The sequence below is a fragment of the Miscanthus floridulus genome, chromosome 2 (assembly GCF_019320115.1).
Source record: "Miscanthus floridulus cultivar M001 chromosome 2, ASM1932011v1, whole genome shotgun sequence".
Lineage (NCBI taxonomy): Eukaryota > Viridiplantae > Streptophyta > Magnoliopsida > Poales > Poaceae > Miscanthus > Miscanthus floridulus.
Genome location: NC_089581.1, coordinates 99,672,107 through 99,689,205, shown reverse-complemented (window position 1 = coordinate 99,689,205; position 17,099 = coordinate 99,672,107). Strand labels below are relative to the sequence as shown.

The 17,099-nt window shown below is 46.8% G+C and overlaps 1 pseudogene; it reads right to left on the bottom strand.

Annotated features, from left to right (window-relative positions):
• Positions 1-15,834: 15,834 nt before the first annotated feature.
• LOC136527114 (serine carboxypeptidase-like 10) lies at positions 15,835-16,839 on the bottom strand (annotated as a pseudogene).
• Positions 16,840-17,099: the final 260 nt, after the last annotated feature.

Below are 17,099 nucleotides of genomic sequence, written 5' to 3'. Positions count from 1 at the left end.
GTTAAAGCATATGTTATTATTTCATGTAGAATCCGAGAGTGAACCAATCCTAGTTGAGCAAGTTGTGGGAGAATCCTCGGTTGTCTCGGGATTCGATATTTGTGGTACTGATCCAGAACCCGAGATCGTCAACGAAGGCAAGCGTCGGTTTATGCATTAAACCATTACCTTGTTTACTTTGAAAAGTTTATCACCTATGTTACCTATTGCATTAAGTTGATTATTTCAAATGTTCCCTACTTGATGCATTGCCTACCTTGTTAATTATTTACCATCCTTGAAGATGATTTTATTTACAAAGGCATAGAATGCTTAGTATGCTTTATGGTAGGCTTTCAAAGTAAAAGTTTCGATACAATCAAAGATGGCATCCTAGCCAAAGAAAGAAAGAAGGTAGAATGAACTAGAGACTGGTCGGGTGAGTTATCTTGAATATTGGGTAATGTTGCCGACTATGTCACTTAAAGGCCACTCATTGTGGATCTTCTAAACGAGACACTTTGTAGTACTGGTCACATACTCCGATAAGCCTACTTTGGCTAATCCGATACTAAGACGAATGCCCACGCACTGGGAGTGGAGAGATGGTGGGAGTAGTGTGTACCCTAATGGCTGGAATGTGGCCGGATTGGAGGTGTGCTGTGCTCTCGGGTGGCATGGAGATGGCTTAGTATAGGAGGATCCGGTAGCGAGGTTGATATATGTAAGATTAAGTTCTACACATGTCGTGTGATAAGGAATCCCCAGCTAGGACTTGAATCAATTCGAATTGCTGGTGCTCCACGGATATGGAGACTTGTTTCATTACAGAAACAATGCAGGACTGGTGAATTACTAAAACTTGAGAAAAGGAATGGAATGTGAAGGATTGGAACATGGGATATGAACACCTAGTTTGAGATAATGAACCAAGAAGACTTAGGGGTAAAAACTTGAAAATAAGATCAAGAATAGTAAGATTTTGGCAAAGAACTTTTGAATCTTGCTACATCCTTATCTTGCCCCAACACCTGCATCTCTAGAGTTTTTCACCCCCTTTTACGTCAGGTCAGTCTTGTTGAGTACTTTTGTACTCAGGGTTTGTCAACCCTTGTTGCAGGTGAGTCACATACGTAGGCTTGTTTTGGTCCCTGCTGCATGTCAGTGTTTGAAGTCGATGATGATGAGGAATGATGAATGGCCTTTGGACAAGGCACTAGTTTGTATGAAAAATAATGTTAATGTAATTTTATCCCGCTACTATGGTTGTATGACACTTATGGTTTTGTAAGTTTGAAACAACTGGTTTGTAATATTAAAACTTAAATCTTCCACTTTATAATCTCTGATATGTATATTGAAAACTGTTGTAATCTGCAATGTCTGTGATTGGGATCCTGTTTGGAAAAGATTCGTGGATGATTTGGGTTTCTCGTGGACACCCGACAGACCTATTAAGTTGTTAGGAACTTGTGTACGCTATCAGAGATCTGTTGAGACAATGATAGATGCATGTGGGCCCAATTTCTTAGGAGGTTCTGCCACAGCTCTTCAAGGGACTTAGCTAACACCTCCACACTCTAACCGATCGCCACCTTGGCAGTCGCCCGTTCCACCATGAGTAGTTCTACCCCCAGCGCTCCCGTCGCCTCAATCACATGGTCTAAGGATTCACGGTGGGCCAATTCCAGCTGGCACTCAAGCTCGTCAACCCACCGTGACATCGTAGCTTCCCGCTCCATCCGACCGTGCTCCTCCCGAAGGAAATAGGACTTGCGGATTGACATGGCCTCTAACTCCTATAAAGCGAGAAGCAAGCACGCTCAGACAACTAGTGGAAGACCAAGGAGTCGAGGACAAACACTCAAAACACAAACAGCTTACCTCGGTGACATGCGGTAGGTCAACTAAGACCGCCTAATGGATGAGCTCAACCTGCTCCAAGGCCTCCTTGAGTCTCGCCTTGGTTTGGGTGAGATCAAACTCCATCGACAGTCATCTCTCCTCCAGGAAGTGCTAGAGCGCCACCTCCTCCTCATCGCGAAGGACAAACCGAGCCTTCCTCGGGTAGCCGGGGTTGGGCCACACCAGCTCGTGGGTTGCCCCCAACCCACTGGAAGATCCAGTCACTACAACATCATGCGATGACCGGACCACCGCCAGCACCTACGATGGTAGGATGGCCAATGGCTCTACCCAAGCGCCTACCTCGCCGGAGTAAGGGATCTCCACAATCTTGACTCTACGGCCCACTGGCGAATGTTCTGCCTCTGGCCTAGCCACGTCTCCTCCTAACCCGACAGCTCTAACTAGGAGGGTGAGCCATGTGTTCCTCTGCTAGGCGAGGTAGGGAGCCCAATCTCCCTCCTCTCTTCTGCCGTGGCTATTGGGGGAGGCATCACAAGGGTCACCTCTGACCCAACCTCTACCATCACCATAGGGATCGCTGCCATCACCACCACTGCCATCGCCACCATACTCGTGATCGGCTGGGAGGGCGTAACCCCCAGAATAGAAGGTCGCACCACCGCCAGTCTGCTTTCCCCACCGCTCATTGTGACTCCTTGTAGGCTAGGCGAACACTCCTCCTACATGGGAGGTGGGGCGATGCCCAGTCCCGTCAGTCCCTGGCCACTGTCAAAAAGTATAGGTCAATCACACTCAAAGAACTCAACTGTGAGATCGAAAAAGATGCATACCTGGACAAAAGCGGTAGGGCCCTAAAGCCCCGACCCGCTGGTGATAAGCCCACCGAACGAGGACCGCTCATGGGTCACGACCCGTGCCCCCTCACATCGACCGAGGGAGGAGCTGACCTAGCTAATTTTTTATTGGCCCATGAGTCACCATGACCGCCGGCTCATGGCGCACCCGCCGGGGCATCTCCCCGTTGTGGGTCACATGCATGCACCGACCTCAAAGATGTTAGGGTATGGGCATGCTCCTCCGACCATCCAGCATGCCCCACCATGCTTAGAGTAGGGGGGTGAAGCCAACGATGCCTTCAAAGGGCATGGTGATCGCGCCCGCTTTGCCTCTCGCTCGACGGCGGTGTTTGAGCTCGCGGCATGCTTCTTTAACATAGGAACGTCACCGCGCCTCTCCATATCCCGCCCACCACCGGTGGACGCAACCGTAGGTGCACGATGCTCCACCAAGGTCACAATGATGCCCCGATCTCTGTCATCCTTAGAGGTGCTTGCATCGCCACCCATCTCCATGGGCTCCTCCAACTCGAGCTCTGCCTCCATGTCGCTCTAGTTTTCAGCAGCCCACACCTGCCTGGTGATCTCCTTCTCCTTCTCATGCCTCCTCTGTGCCTTTTTAGCTCTCTTCTTTTTGGCAACTGCTACCTCTTTTAGAGTGGCTTGCTGAGCTATGCCCTTTGGCCCCTTCAGAAGATGCGGCTAGGATTTATAACCGAAGAGTCCCTACAAAATGGACAACTCGAAGTCAAAACAAAGGAGAGCAAGAGAAAAAAGGTCATGGAATAAGGAGAGGGGAGCGTACTAGAGTGGACAGCTTTGTGGCATGGAGAGGTTTGGGCTTTCCTTCAAGGGACTCCTTATCCCTCAGCTGTAGCACCTGGTTGAGTTGGCTTTAGACCTCGTCTTTCATCAACTCCTCTAGCGATGCGAGGTCAGGTTCCATCGGGCCAGAGTAGTTCCACATCGGTCGCCTCCTCTCCATCAGTGGGGTGACTCAATGGTGGAAGAAGGTGTGGAACACCCACAACCCATCGAGGCCATGCTGCACTAGCTTCTAGAGCTCCACCTTGATGACCTCTAGCTTGTTCTATCGACTGGAGGGCCCCCATGACCAGCTCTCCCTCCTCTCTGGCCTTCTTCTAGTGAATGGTAGGAATGACACCTCTGCTGGGTTCCTAATATAGAACCACTCTCCATGCCACCCCTAATTGGAGTCATAGGGGGAGTACGTGGAGTAGGAGCCCGACGGCCTTGGCTTCTTCTACAAGGTGAAGCCCCCAACCAGCGTAGTCCTAGGTGGCTTCCCCTCTGACAGGGCTCGCTCGATGAAGATCCGCCAGAATAGATCCATGTGCGGCTCCATCCTAAGGAAGGCCTCATAAACGGTGATGAAACTAGCAATGTGTAGCACCCTAGTCAGATTGAGGTGCTGCAGCTCCAGGCCTCACTCATTGAGGAGCCCACGCAAAAACCAATGCGCAGAATATCCTAGCCCATGCTCATGGAAGGCAAGGAAGGAGACAACCTCATCGGCCTGAGGTTGTGAAACAACTTCCCCTGACGCAGGAGCCCTCTAATGTGCCACCTCCTTCGGTGGAAGCAGCCCCTTCTTGGTGAAGGTGGCTAGCACCACCTCATCTATGTTGGATGGCCTCTAGTTCGACATTGCGCTTCGAACTCACGAACGGATCTATGAGTTCTCCTCTCCCTCACTTTACCCACTTTCTCCTAGGAACCACCGTGGCACACGAACGCGCTTGCCGAGAAGGAAGAAGGAGGAGAGGCGACAAATGGAGAAAGGTGAAGGAATGGGACAAAAACCCTCTCCCTTCCCCTATTTAAGGCAAAGGAATGGGATGAAAACCCTCTTCCTTCCCCTATTTAATGCGGATAGGCATGCGGTGGGATGCATCCTGACTGATGGGACACACCCTACCCAACGAAACGTCACCCAGTTAAAGCGGGACATGGCCTGGATTGGGCCCACCACTACCACAACCTAGGCATAGGAAATGAGGTGCAACTGCATGCAAACGACCCTCCGTCTTCCCTAGCAGGGTTTGGAAGGGCCCACTAATAGGATCTCCATCGAGTGAAGACCATTGGGCCACCTAAGTCGATCGGATGGCTCAGGCAACTGCCGAGAGACATGTAGGAGCAGTGGGATGCCCCATGCGGGCTATGCCAACTCTGTCATGAATGATGGACATGGATCCCATTCGGACATATATGATAAGAGCTCCTCAAACCCATCACTCAAGTCATCAAAGGTAGCTTTACCAAGCCTTCTTACTTTGTTTTCTAATGCATGATCATTCATTCATCCTTTCTCATACATGCATTCACACATTCATTCATGCAATCATTCATTCATCCCATACATCCAAAGCATCGCATATGCAATTAATGCATCACAACGCTTCATGTTGTGTCACGTAGCGGTAGTTGCCTTATTCAACATGAGCAACGATCGACCGGGGTTCAAAGGCTGACCCATGAAGAGCTCGAGGCCGCCTCGCATCAAACGGAGACATGGGAGAAAATGCAGATGAGTCCTAGGGGCCCTCGCCCAGTATGCTCAGAAGCAGGTAGGGTCATCTCGACCTTCTCATTTGATCCTAACCTTGAGCCATGCCCACAGAATCCCCATCGAGGGGAGGCCAGCGAGCCATCTGAGTCGGTCTTTGGAATGACCCAAGCATCTTCTGAGAGGTGGGTTAAGGAGCAGTGGAATGCCACATGAGGGCTATGCCGACCCTGTTATGAACGATGGACCCAGATTCCACTTGAACGCACCTGTTAGTGAGCTCACCGAGCGCGTCACTCGAGCCATCAAGGCAAGCGACATTACCTCAGCCCCTATGGTTGTGGAAACCATGGATGGGGTAACACACAAAACTAGGACAACCCCTACCAAACCCAATGGGGCCTAGGGGCTTAGGTCACCCGACACCGACTCGAGAAATCAACCGACTGCGCAGGTCGCGGGCGGGACAAAAATAGGCGAACACCCCGAACGGTAGAAACACAGGAGTCTATGTCCCCAAGAAAGAGTACCAAGATACTCAGCCTCCAACCAACTCACTAGTCGAACACAGGCCCAGGGGCTACACCCACCGGGTGCGCTAGCGCGCACCCGTTAGCAAGTAAAAAAATCCCAAGACGATTCTACCCAAATCACCTGGGGGCTTGGGGGCTACACCCACCTAGTGCGCTCATGCACACCCGCTGACAAAATGAAAAATCCCCCAGATGATTCTACCCGAATCGCCCAGGAGCTCGAGGGCTACACCCACTGGGTGCGCTCACACGAACCCACTGACAAAACAAAAAATCCCCTAGACGATTCTACCCGAATCGCCCGGGGGTTCAGGGGCTCCTATCGGGTTCATAAACCTAGGTCCCTAATGGGTCCGCTTCCCAGCAAAAGCTTTGCCTAATAGATGGCATTATGAATGATGTGCAACTCCTAGGCTGGCCCAAATACCTAATGATAAGGCGAAAGAGCGATCCAATCTCTGACCGAAAGGCCTGGCCAAGGAGGGGACAATGCTCGCTTCTGACTCTGATCTGCTTCTCCGACCAGAAGGCCTAGCCAAGGAGGGGATGATGCTCGCTTTCGACCCGCTTCTCCGACCGAAAGGCCTAGCCAAGGAGGGGACGACGCTCGCTTCTGACTTCAACCCATTTCTCCAACCAGGAATACACCAAACCTCTGCTTATGGCTCTTGTCTGATCGACGTGGTCGGAGCCAACTAGGAACGACTAGCTGGGGACGCCCACTCGGTGAGGAACCAAGAAATCAGGCGAAGCAGATAAGGTAAGGCGCTTAAGTCAACCACAATATCGAGGACCGTACCCTGCACACCTACAGGACAGTACTGTTAGGCCATGCCGGAAGGGTACTTTACAGCCTTCTAGACATGTCAGAACATAAAAGTGTTGTAGGCGCCGACATTTGTCCTACAGTATGGTAGGCGTCGACATTTGCCATACTAGAAGAACACGATGAAGCCTGCCACATGCATCTAGGCATCAACAGTATTGTGGGCGCCGACAAACTGCCTTTTACCCAACGGCGTGGCCAACAAGACTACGACACTCTCTCTCTCTCTCTCTCTCTTGAACTTGTGAGGCCATCCCCTTTATCTATAAAAGGGGATGCGCCCTCTCCCAACAAAAAATGGTCATTTCGGCTCTTTCTCTGCTAGCTTTAGACATTCTGAGCACTCAGAATAGCTCCACGGCTCTAGAACTCTAAAGCTACATAGAGCATACGTTCCAATACTTAGCGCACATAGGAGCTCCCATCACTCTTGGCCCTTCAGTCTAGAGTCCGATCGGACCTCTAACACCCACATCTTATTCCCACTCGTTTGTAACCCCACTGCAAACTTCGAGCACCTAGGCTCAGGAATAAAGTCACCGACCGACTAAAATTGGACGTAGGGCACATTGCTTGAACTAGTATAAAAAATGTGTCATTGAGTGCTAAACCATATCCGATCACAACATATGACAAAACTACAAATATTTATATGTTTGTCACTTTTTGCACCGACAGTTGGCGCCATCCATGGGAGGACGCCATACGTTCACGCTATTGGTCATCGAATGGCCTACCTTTCCGCCATCTTCATCATGACGGGCTCAAGCGATACAACTCGCTTTGGCTCGCTAGAGTTTCCCACGCTCCCACCTTTAGGGATGTGGGTTCCTCCTGTCTTCGAGCTGTCCTAGACCTTCCTCTTCGGAAACCTGGACTTCGTCACCGACCAGCTCGGTGTGCTTTGCCTTCGCGAGCAGACGCTTGTCCTGGCACTCGTCGGAGGAGGAGCGCCCTCCATCGGCTCTGGGCCACCCAGCGACCTCAATGACGAGACGCCTGTGCTTCGCTCTGAGCCCACGCTGGGCTCAAACCCCACTGTGAGTAACGTACATATTGTTCTTTACTCGCTATTTAATATCTTCCACCGACTCTCCGGAGAGACCCCGTTGTCCCCATCATAACCGCCATGTGACCGGTTCTCCAACGACCTCGCGTCCCCCGTGGACGCGTACGCACGGGGGCTCCAAAAGATGCGGACATCGCCCCCTCTCACATCCGAATTCGTGGGGATGGCGGGCTATGCTCCCGTCTCTTTCCACGACCTCATGGATGACGAGGTTGAAAGCGACAGCTCTAGCATCGACGACGTCGTGGCACCTAGCCACCCTCTGTTCTGGGAGTGTACTATGGCGGACGCTCTAGGATAACCGCCGGTGGTAGCGGAGTCTCTACAGACTCACACCCCTCTGGACCCTCACGCAGAGGCCCTTGTCCATGCGCAGGAGCACAACGAGGAGTTACGACAATGGCGACAGAGCCAACTGCCAGTTGCACCGGCGCGCTCGGCGCATCACGCTGCGCCACACGCCCGTAACCCGACGAGCGGCGCCCAGGGTCGCGCCCGTCAGGTCCAGCGCAACATCATGGATGGGGGGAACGATCCCCCACAGTTCGCTCGGGCTGGCCAGAACATCGCCGCTGTGGTGATGCTTGTAACCCCCATCCTATTCTCACTCGTTTGTAACTCCACTGTAAACTTCGAACACCTGGGATCAGGAATAAAATCACCGACCGACTGAAACTGGACGTAGGGCACGTTGCCTGAACCAATATAATCCTGTGTCATTGAGTGATAGGCCACATCCGATCACAACGTACGGTAAAACTACAAATATTTACGTGTTGGTTACTTTTCGCACCGACAGTTGGCGCCGTCCGTGAGGAGGACGTCGTACGTTCACGCTTTTAGTCATCGGATGGTCCACCTTTCCGCCATCTTCGTCATGACAGGCTCAAGCGATACGACTCGCTTTGGCTCGCTATGGTTAAAAGTACTGTTGCATGATTTATTATGAGAGAAAAATAATATTCGTTGGCTGAACACGACTGGCTGGCTGACGGACTAGTGCTTTTACTACAGTAATTTAGTACTACTATCCATCGATCATAACAGACTAGCCCAAGTCAGAAACCGGTTACGAAAGCTCAACTTTCAGCAAGAAAGGTCTCAATTTTTTTTAGTCCGTGTTTAGTTCGTAAAATTTGGAAATTTGGTTACTGTAGTATTTTTGTTTTTATTTGGCAATTAGTGTTCAATAATAGACTAATTAGGCTCAAAACATTCGTCTCGCGATTTCTAACCAAACTATGCAATTAGTTTTTTTTTCGTCTATATTTAATGTTCCATGCACGTATCGTAAGATTCAATGTGATGACTACTGTAGCACTTTTTTTAAAAAAATTAGGAACTAAACACAGCCTTAATCTTTTGAATACCTTTTGGTTTCTAGCAACAAGACGAAGCACATGGGATTTGCGTGCGAGCATGTTACCGCTGGGGCCCTATCAAGCACGTGTAACCATTTTGCCAGCTCTGAGACCTAAATTGAGAAGTCGTCTGTTGACGGCTGTGTACTCGTTATATATACAGGCCTTTTTCACTGAGCTTATAAGCTATACTTTTTTAATCAACAAACAGTATTTTTTTTCACAATAAATTAGTCAACGGTACTTCCAGTCATAGCTTATCAGTCAAGTAAATAGAGCAACAAATGCTACAGATATTCTGCACGAAGTCTTGGCCAAGTTTTCTGCATTTGAGCATATGATTTGAGGATTGAGGTACAAAATATCCGTATTTCAATAAGCATGTTTTTTTAGATAATATTTCAATAAGCATGTTGTTTCCGTTAACTGGGCCTGAAACAGTATAATGGGCTGCTTAATCGAGCGCATACTACAAAGCCTAGCAGCGCACTCTGTGCCCAATGAATTGAATTGTCGGAGTGTTATTTCTTATGTTGGAATTTCTTCGAGCATCTGCAGACGACGATTTTTTTTAGAAACAACCCTCCCTCGTCTTTATTTATTCACAAGCAATCATTATATTACAAACTCTGTCGGGCGAAGAGAGGAGCCGTCCAACCAAAAGAAAGACTAACCGAACTTCTAACTAACAAATGAGCATCATGATTGGACTGCCTGCCTTCATGTATAAACTCCACCTTACTAAAGCTTTCTCTTCTCAACTTGATCTCCAAGATGACGGTTCCGCATCCCCCGAATGTGCAGACGTTAATGACAGTTGGCTCAGGGCAAGCCTTAGTGCTCCGTAGGCCCGTGTAGCACTTTGTGGGCTGTTTAATGCTTAGGTGGGGGTGTACTTATTGGATATAATAAGGACTTGGCCCGTATAATATTTAATGAATCAAATAAAACTCTATGGTACGTAATATTAAGCGTTGCATGGTTTAATATCATACAGGATTTTGACTGAACGTTGACTCGGTTTATATGGTTGGAAATTATTCATCTAAATTGAGAAGCTGAGAAAAGGACAAAGACGTGCCGCGCGTGCGCGCCGCCACCTGGGCCGAGCCGTGGCCGCACGCCGAGGCGTGGCGAGGCGGGCGTGGCCAGTCTTTTGCCACATAATTCACATAACAACGGGAGTTACTCCCCTTAATGGTGGAGGCGACCTGATTGCGGCCATCAGTCTTTTATCACTTAATCCACATAACAACGGGAGTTACTCCCCTTGATGGTGGAGGCGACCTGATTGCGGCCGTTACTGTCTCTTCCGTTTTCGTCTCTCCATCTCTGTCTCCTGGTATTCTCCGCTGCCTCTCTTCTCCCCGTCCATATATCGGAGTCCTCCGTTAGTCCAGATCAAGTCCTTCCGCAACCACTCCCGAGAGAGCCACACTTCCGCAGCCTTCTGGTTTCCCCATCCCGTACCTCTGCGCGCACGGAGTAGCGGGAGAGCAGGTGCCTCCGGAACCCTCGTCCACTGGAGAACCTTGCACAGGGTGCGCGGTGATTAGGTTTTTGGGGAGCGATCCGCGACTGCTCATCCACGTACATCTTCTTCTCGGTGATTGCCTGCGGAACGTCAAGGCATCTTCTTTCTGGTGATCCGTTCGTGGGACTGCACTGCGAACATCTTCCTGCATCGACTGTGGTCCGCGACTTCGAGCAACGCACTATGTTGACTAGTGCGAATGGAGTCTCCGATGCCCTCAGCATGGGACTCTCCGCTGGGTATAGTCTAATCTCTGTGATTTCTGTACTTTGTGTTTTTATTATATTCACCAGTATGTCATCTTTGCATGTTGTAGTGTTCATAAGAAATATACACTTGCACATATATGTCGTCACAAACCCGCTGATGTTATTTTTCTAGATTAAACTGATAATGAAATTATATAAATTCCTAACAATTTAAAAACCTAATTTTAGGCAATTTTCTGTTAGTGGTTTGAAGCCAAATAATTTTGATGGCAAGAATTTTATGATATGGCGTGCCAAGATGGTATTGTGGTTGACTGCGATGAACTGCTATCACGCCGCAGAGGGGAAGCCTGAACAGTTTACTCCTGAGGAGGAGTGAAAGTTCTGGGCTGCCGATAACCTGTTTCGAGGCGTCGTGATTAGTGCACTTCATCCCAAGTATGAGAAAAACTACATATCTTGCACATCAGGCAAAGAGTTATGAGATGCTCTTGAGGCAAAGTTTGGGGTTTCTGATGCAGGCAGTGAGCTATACCTTATGGAGCAGCTGTATGACTATAAAATGATTGAAAACCGTTCTGTGGTCGAACAGGCTCATGAGATACAGGTGCTAGCAAAGGAACTAGAACATTTTTCATGTCTGTTGCCCGACAAGTTTGTGGCCGGCGGTATAATCGCCAAGCTGCCACCTTCTTAGGGGGATTTTGCTACTTCTCTAAAACATAAGAGACAAGAGTTTAGCGTGGCTGAGCTTATTGGATCTCTTGATGTTGAGGAGAGGGCGAGAGCAAAAGACAACCGTGGAAAAGGAGTTGAGTCTTCCGCTGCCAATATGGTGCAGAAGAAAAACTCATTTGCATCTCGTAATAAAAAGAAGAAGAACATGCAAGAGAACAACAATGCAAAGCCTAAGCAGACTGCACAGTTTAAGAAGAAAAACAACAAGAAAGGTGGAGGATGCTTTGTTTGCGGGAGTGATGAGCATTGGGCAAGTGCGTGCCCAGACCGCAAATATAAGCAAGAAAAGAAATCAGCAAACATGGTAATTAGCGAGACTGGAGGAGGAACATCTGGGTATGGTAATTCTTTACCTTTTGTTCTTTCAGTTTATCTTTCACCTGAGTGGTGGATGGACAGCGGTGCTAATATTCATGTGTGTGCTGATGTTTCTTTGTTTATTTCCTATCAGGTCAGCAGGAGTGGAGCCTTGCTGATGGGAAACGGTTCGCATGCGCGTGTTCTTAGTGCTGGTACGGTCGTTTTGAAGCTTACTTCGGGAAAGACGGTGCTATTAAAGAACATGCAGCATGTCCCCTCCATCAAAAACAACCTTGCTAGCGCTTCTCAGATGTGTCGCGATGGCTTTAAAATTGTGCTTGAGTCCAATAAATGTGTTGTGTTGAGACATGGAACTTTTGTTGGAAAAGGTTATGATTACGGAGGCTTGTTCCACTTATCTTTGCTTGATGATGTGTGTAATAAAGTGGTGAACAATGTTAATATTTCGGATGAGTCGAATATATGGCATTCACGACTTTATCACATTAATTTTGACTGTCTCACGCGGCTTGTAAATCTGAATTTAATCCTGAAATTTAATTTAGTCAAAGATTCTAAGTGCCAGGTGTGTGTGTGTGCAATCGAAGCAACCGCGTAAACCTCACAAGGCTGCTGAGGCGAGGAACTTGGCACCATTAGAACTCGTTCATTCTGATTTATGCGAAATGAATGGCGAATTGACTAAAGGCGGTAGACGATACTTCATGACATTTATAGATGATTGCACTAGATTTTGCTACGTGTATTTATTAAAAACAAAAGATGAAGCGTTGCATTATTTTAAGGTCTATAAAGCTGAGGTAGAAAATCAACTTGAGAAGAAAATCAAGCATTTGCGGTCTGATCGCGAGGGAGAATATTTCTCAAATAAATTTTCTGAGTTTTGCGCGGTGCATGGAATTATTCATGAGAGGACGCCACCATACTCACCACAGTCCAATGGGATTGCAGAGAGAAAGAACCGCACTCTAACTGATTTGGTTAATGTCATGTTGGAGACTGTGGGACTATCTAAGGAATGGTGGGTGAGGCTATATTGACAGCATGTCATGTCCTAAATAGAGTGCCCACAAAGAACAAAGAAATCACACCATTCGAGAAATGAGAGAAGAAGAGATTAAATCTCTCTTACCTGTGAATTTGGGGTTGTTTGGCAAAGGTGAATGTGCCAATAAACAAAAAGCAAAAGCTTGGACCAAAGACTGTTGATGGTGTCTTTCTTAGTTATGCTATTCACAGCGTGTGTTATAGATTTCTAATTATAAACTCTAGTGTTTCTAAGATGGTTGTTGATACAATCATGGAATCTAGAGATGCTACACTTTTTGAGAATGAGTTTCCCATGAAAAATGCACCTAGCACAACTGGTCATGAATTTATAATTCCCCATGAGCATGAAAATTTTATTCCGATAGAACAAATTGAGGAACCCTATGTGCAAAATCCTAAGGAGGATGACACTATAGTCACCAAGAAAAGCAAGAGACAGAGGACTGCAAAGTCTTTTGGTGATGACTATATTGTGTACCATGTGGATGACACACCAACGACCATTGAAGAGGCATATTCCTCTCCTGATGCTGACTTATGGAAGGAAGCAGTACGGAGTGAAATGGATTCTGTTATGTCTAATGGAACTTGGAAAATAGTTGATCGTCCCTATGGGTGCGAGCCTATAGGTTGCAAATGGGTGTTCAAGAAAAAGCTTAGGCCTGATGGTACTATTGAGAGGTACAAGGCAAGGCTTGTGGCCAAGGGTTATACTCAAAAGGAAGGTGAGGATTTCTTTGATACTTATTCACCGGTTGCCTGATTGACCACAATTTGAGTTTTGCTTTCCCTGGCAGCCTCTTATGGTCTTATCGTTCATCAAATGGACGTTAAGATAGCTTTCCTAAACAGAGAGTTGGAGGAGGAGATCTATATAGATCGGCCTGATGGGTTTGTAGCAAATGGTCAACAAGGAAAGCTGTGTAAATTATTAAACTCATTATATGGCCTAAAACAAGCTCCTAAGCAATGGCATGAGAAGTTCTATAGAACTTTAACATCTGTTGACTTTGTTGTGAATGAAGCTGACAAATGTGTGTACTATCGGTATGGTGGGGGTGAAGGAGTCATTTTGTGCTTATATGTTGATGACATACTGATCTTTGGATCCAACCTCAAAGTGATCGAGGAGGTGAAGGGATTTCTATCTAAAAGTTTTGAGATGAAAGATTTGGGAGAGGCTGATGTTATTCTTAATATCAAGCTTCTAAGAGAAGGTGATGGTGGGGTAACTCTGTTACAAATCCACTATGTGGAAAAGGTGCTGAGTCGCTTTGGGTTCAATGACTGTGCACCTGCTCCTACACCTTATGACCCTAGCGTGCTAATGAGGAAAAATCGAAGAATAGCAAGGGATCGGTTGAGATATTCCTAGATTATTGGTTCACTCATGTATCTTGCTAGTGCAACAAGGCCTGACATCTCATTTGTTGTATGCAAGCTGAGTCGATTTGTGTCAAACCCAGGAGATGATCACTAGCGTGCTCTTGAGAGAGTGATGCGCTACCTAAAATGGACCATGAGCTATGGTATTTGTTATACCGGACATCCAAAAGTGCTGGAAGGCTATTGTGATGCCAACTGGATTTCTAATGCTGATGAGCTTTATGCCACAAGTGGATATGTGTTTTCGCTTGGAGGTGGTGCTGTCTCCTAGAAGACTTGCAAGCAGACTATCTTAACGAAGTCTACAATGGAAGCAGAACTCACAGCATTAGACACTACTGGATCTGAGGCTGAGTGGCTTCGTGATCTCCTTATGGATTTACCGGTTGTTGAAAAACCCATACCAGCTATTTCTATGAACTGCGATAACCAGACTGTGATTACAAAGGTTAACAGTTCTAAGGACAACATAAAGTCCACAAGGCATGTTAAGAGACGACTAAAATCTATCAGAAAATTGAGAAACTCCGGAGTAATAGCGTTGGACTATGTCCACATGTCTAACAATCTAGCAGATAAGTTCACTAAGGGTCTATCACGCAACATGATAGAAAGTGCATCGAGAGAGATGGGTTTAAGACACACTTGAAATTTACTATAGTGGTAACCTATTCTATGTGATCGGAGATCCTGTGAAATAGGATGGTGAAACAAGCTAGTTGTAAATTGTGAGGAAAGATCCTTAGTAAGACTCATTTCTGATGCATATTTTTTCTTTCTGTAAGGCAGGCTGGCTTTTGCCTTAATGTGTTCCAAGTGGCTTGTCAAAGCAAAGATGTTGTCCTACAGAATATCTTTTGAGGAACACACCTATATGAGTCAGACTGTTGGTCACAGTCTATGAGATTTGGATGATCTCTAAATACTCATAAAATGCACTGAAGTATGACTTATATGCTTCAAATAGAGGGGATGCCTTTTGCTGTCTAGTATCAGCTAAGGACTTTAGTGATATTCACCTCACACAAAACTATCAATTCAAGGCTTAGTCCATTGTTCAGTTGTGACTGAGTGAAACTATTGTTCTAGATGGATGTTCAACTTAACAGTCTTCATCGAAACACTGGTATATAAAAGAAATGTGGTTCTAAGACTACTTTGTTACAAACCCTAGAGTTTGGTGGGGATTGTTGAATATAATATGGGCTTGGCCCATATAATATTTAATGAATCAAATAAAACTCTATGGTACGTAACATTAAGCGTTGCATGATTTAATACCATACGGGATTTTGACTGAATGCTGACTCAACTTATATGGTTGGAAATTATTCATCTAAATTGAAAAGCTGAGAAAAGAACAGAGGCGTGCTACACGCGCGCGCGCGCCGCCGCCGCCGCCGGCCGGGCCGTGGCCACGGGCGAAGGCCGTGCCGGGCTGTGGCGTGGCAGGCGGGCGGCGAGCGGGCGTGGCCAGTCTTTTGCCACTTAATTCACATAACAACGGGAGTTACTCCTCTTAATGGTGGAGGCGACCTGATTGCGGCTGTTACTGTCTCTTCCGCTTCCGTATCTCCGTCTCTATCTCCTGGGATTTCTCTTGCAATGTAATGCATTGAAACTTTGATCTGCTATGTACGCCATCAAAGGGGGTCACCAGAAACCCACTGCGTAAACATAGCAAAACATTGCCTTGGCATGTACTCCGGAGCAGTATGTCCACCACCCTACACAAACCAAAATATACAGCATAATGTATCAAGAATGATATCAGGCAACAATTGTCACATTGACACAAGGAAACAAGAAAAAAAAATTCTCATTGAATGGATAACTAGCCATGCCTTCTTACCTTTACGGTTGCAAAGGTGAGGTTATTTGAGTATGACCTTGTAAATCTGCATAAATTGTATATATCTAAATCATTAAATTAACATAACTTTAGGGCATGTTAATTATCAGCACTTGTTTTGTTTTTCTTCTCATAATAAAATCATCAAAATGGTTTGATGTTCGGATAGTAGTCTGCCTGAATAACATGTACTACCGTAGTTGTGTTTCTAGACTGATTACTATGATAAACATGGACCCACCCTGCAACTTGGCCGTCGACAAACCATGGCCTCCACTCATCCACGATAGAGAAATTAAGAGACTTAATCCAGGCTTGTGTGCCGATAAAAGGTATGACCAGATCATGATCACCGTTGTAAACTAGACTTCTGTAGCCCTTAGTGGTCACATCCAGATGGTACTTCACCGTACTTGGAATATCATTAGTGTAAGGTATCTCGTAGTTGCACCTTGACCACGAAGGAACTGTTCCCTGTGTTATAGAGTTGTCATGTTATATTTTCTGGTTATCATAAGCCAAAGGGATGACATTTTCTGTTTGAAAAAATGTCTTAGAATCATGGTAGGCAGGTTATCAATGAGCATACATCGAAACAGCTTTCAGTCATAAATAGATTTATAAGAGAGAAGAGATTGGCTGCATATGTTTAGAATCATGTTTAAGCTGTCAAACCTTGTGAATACCAAGAGCCTCTCTTACTGAGGCATTGTTTCCCATATGTAGGACATTATGTATCCTGCTGTCTGCCAAGAATGATGGTATACGATCATTTTGAAATGTCAGATGAGATCTTGAAAGTTGCACATAACCTAAAAAGGTGCTTAGTACTAACTCTGTACTGCAGCAAAATCTCAGACAAGTGAAGCTCTTCCTCTCCAGTGTACACTGGGAGCTGGAGCATCTCCCTTGCACCTGAATTCAACTTCAGCTTCGGCGTCTTGTAAGGCTGAGGACTCGCGAAAGCGCATAGCGGCTCCAGAACATGATTCGGGCATATGCCTTT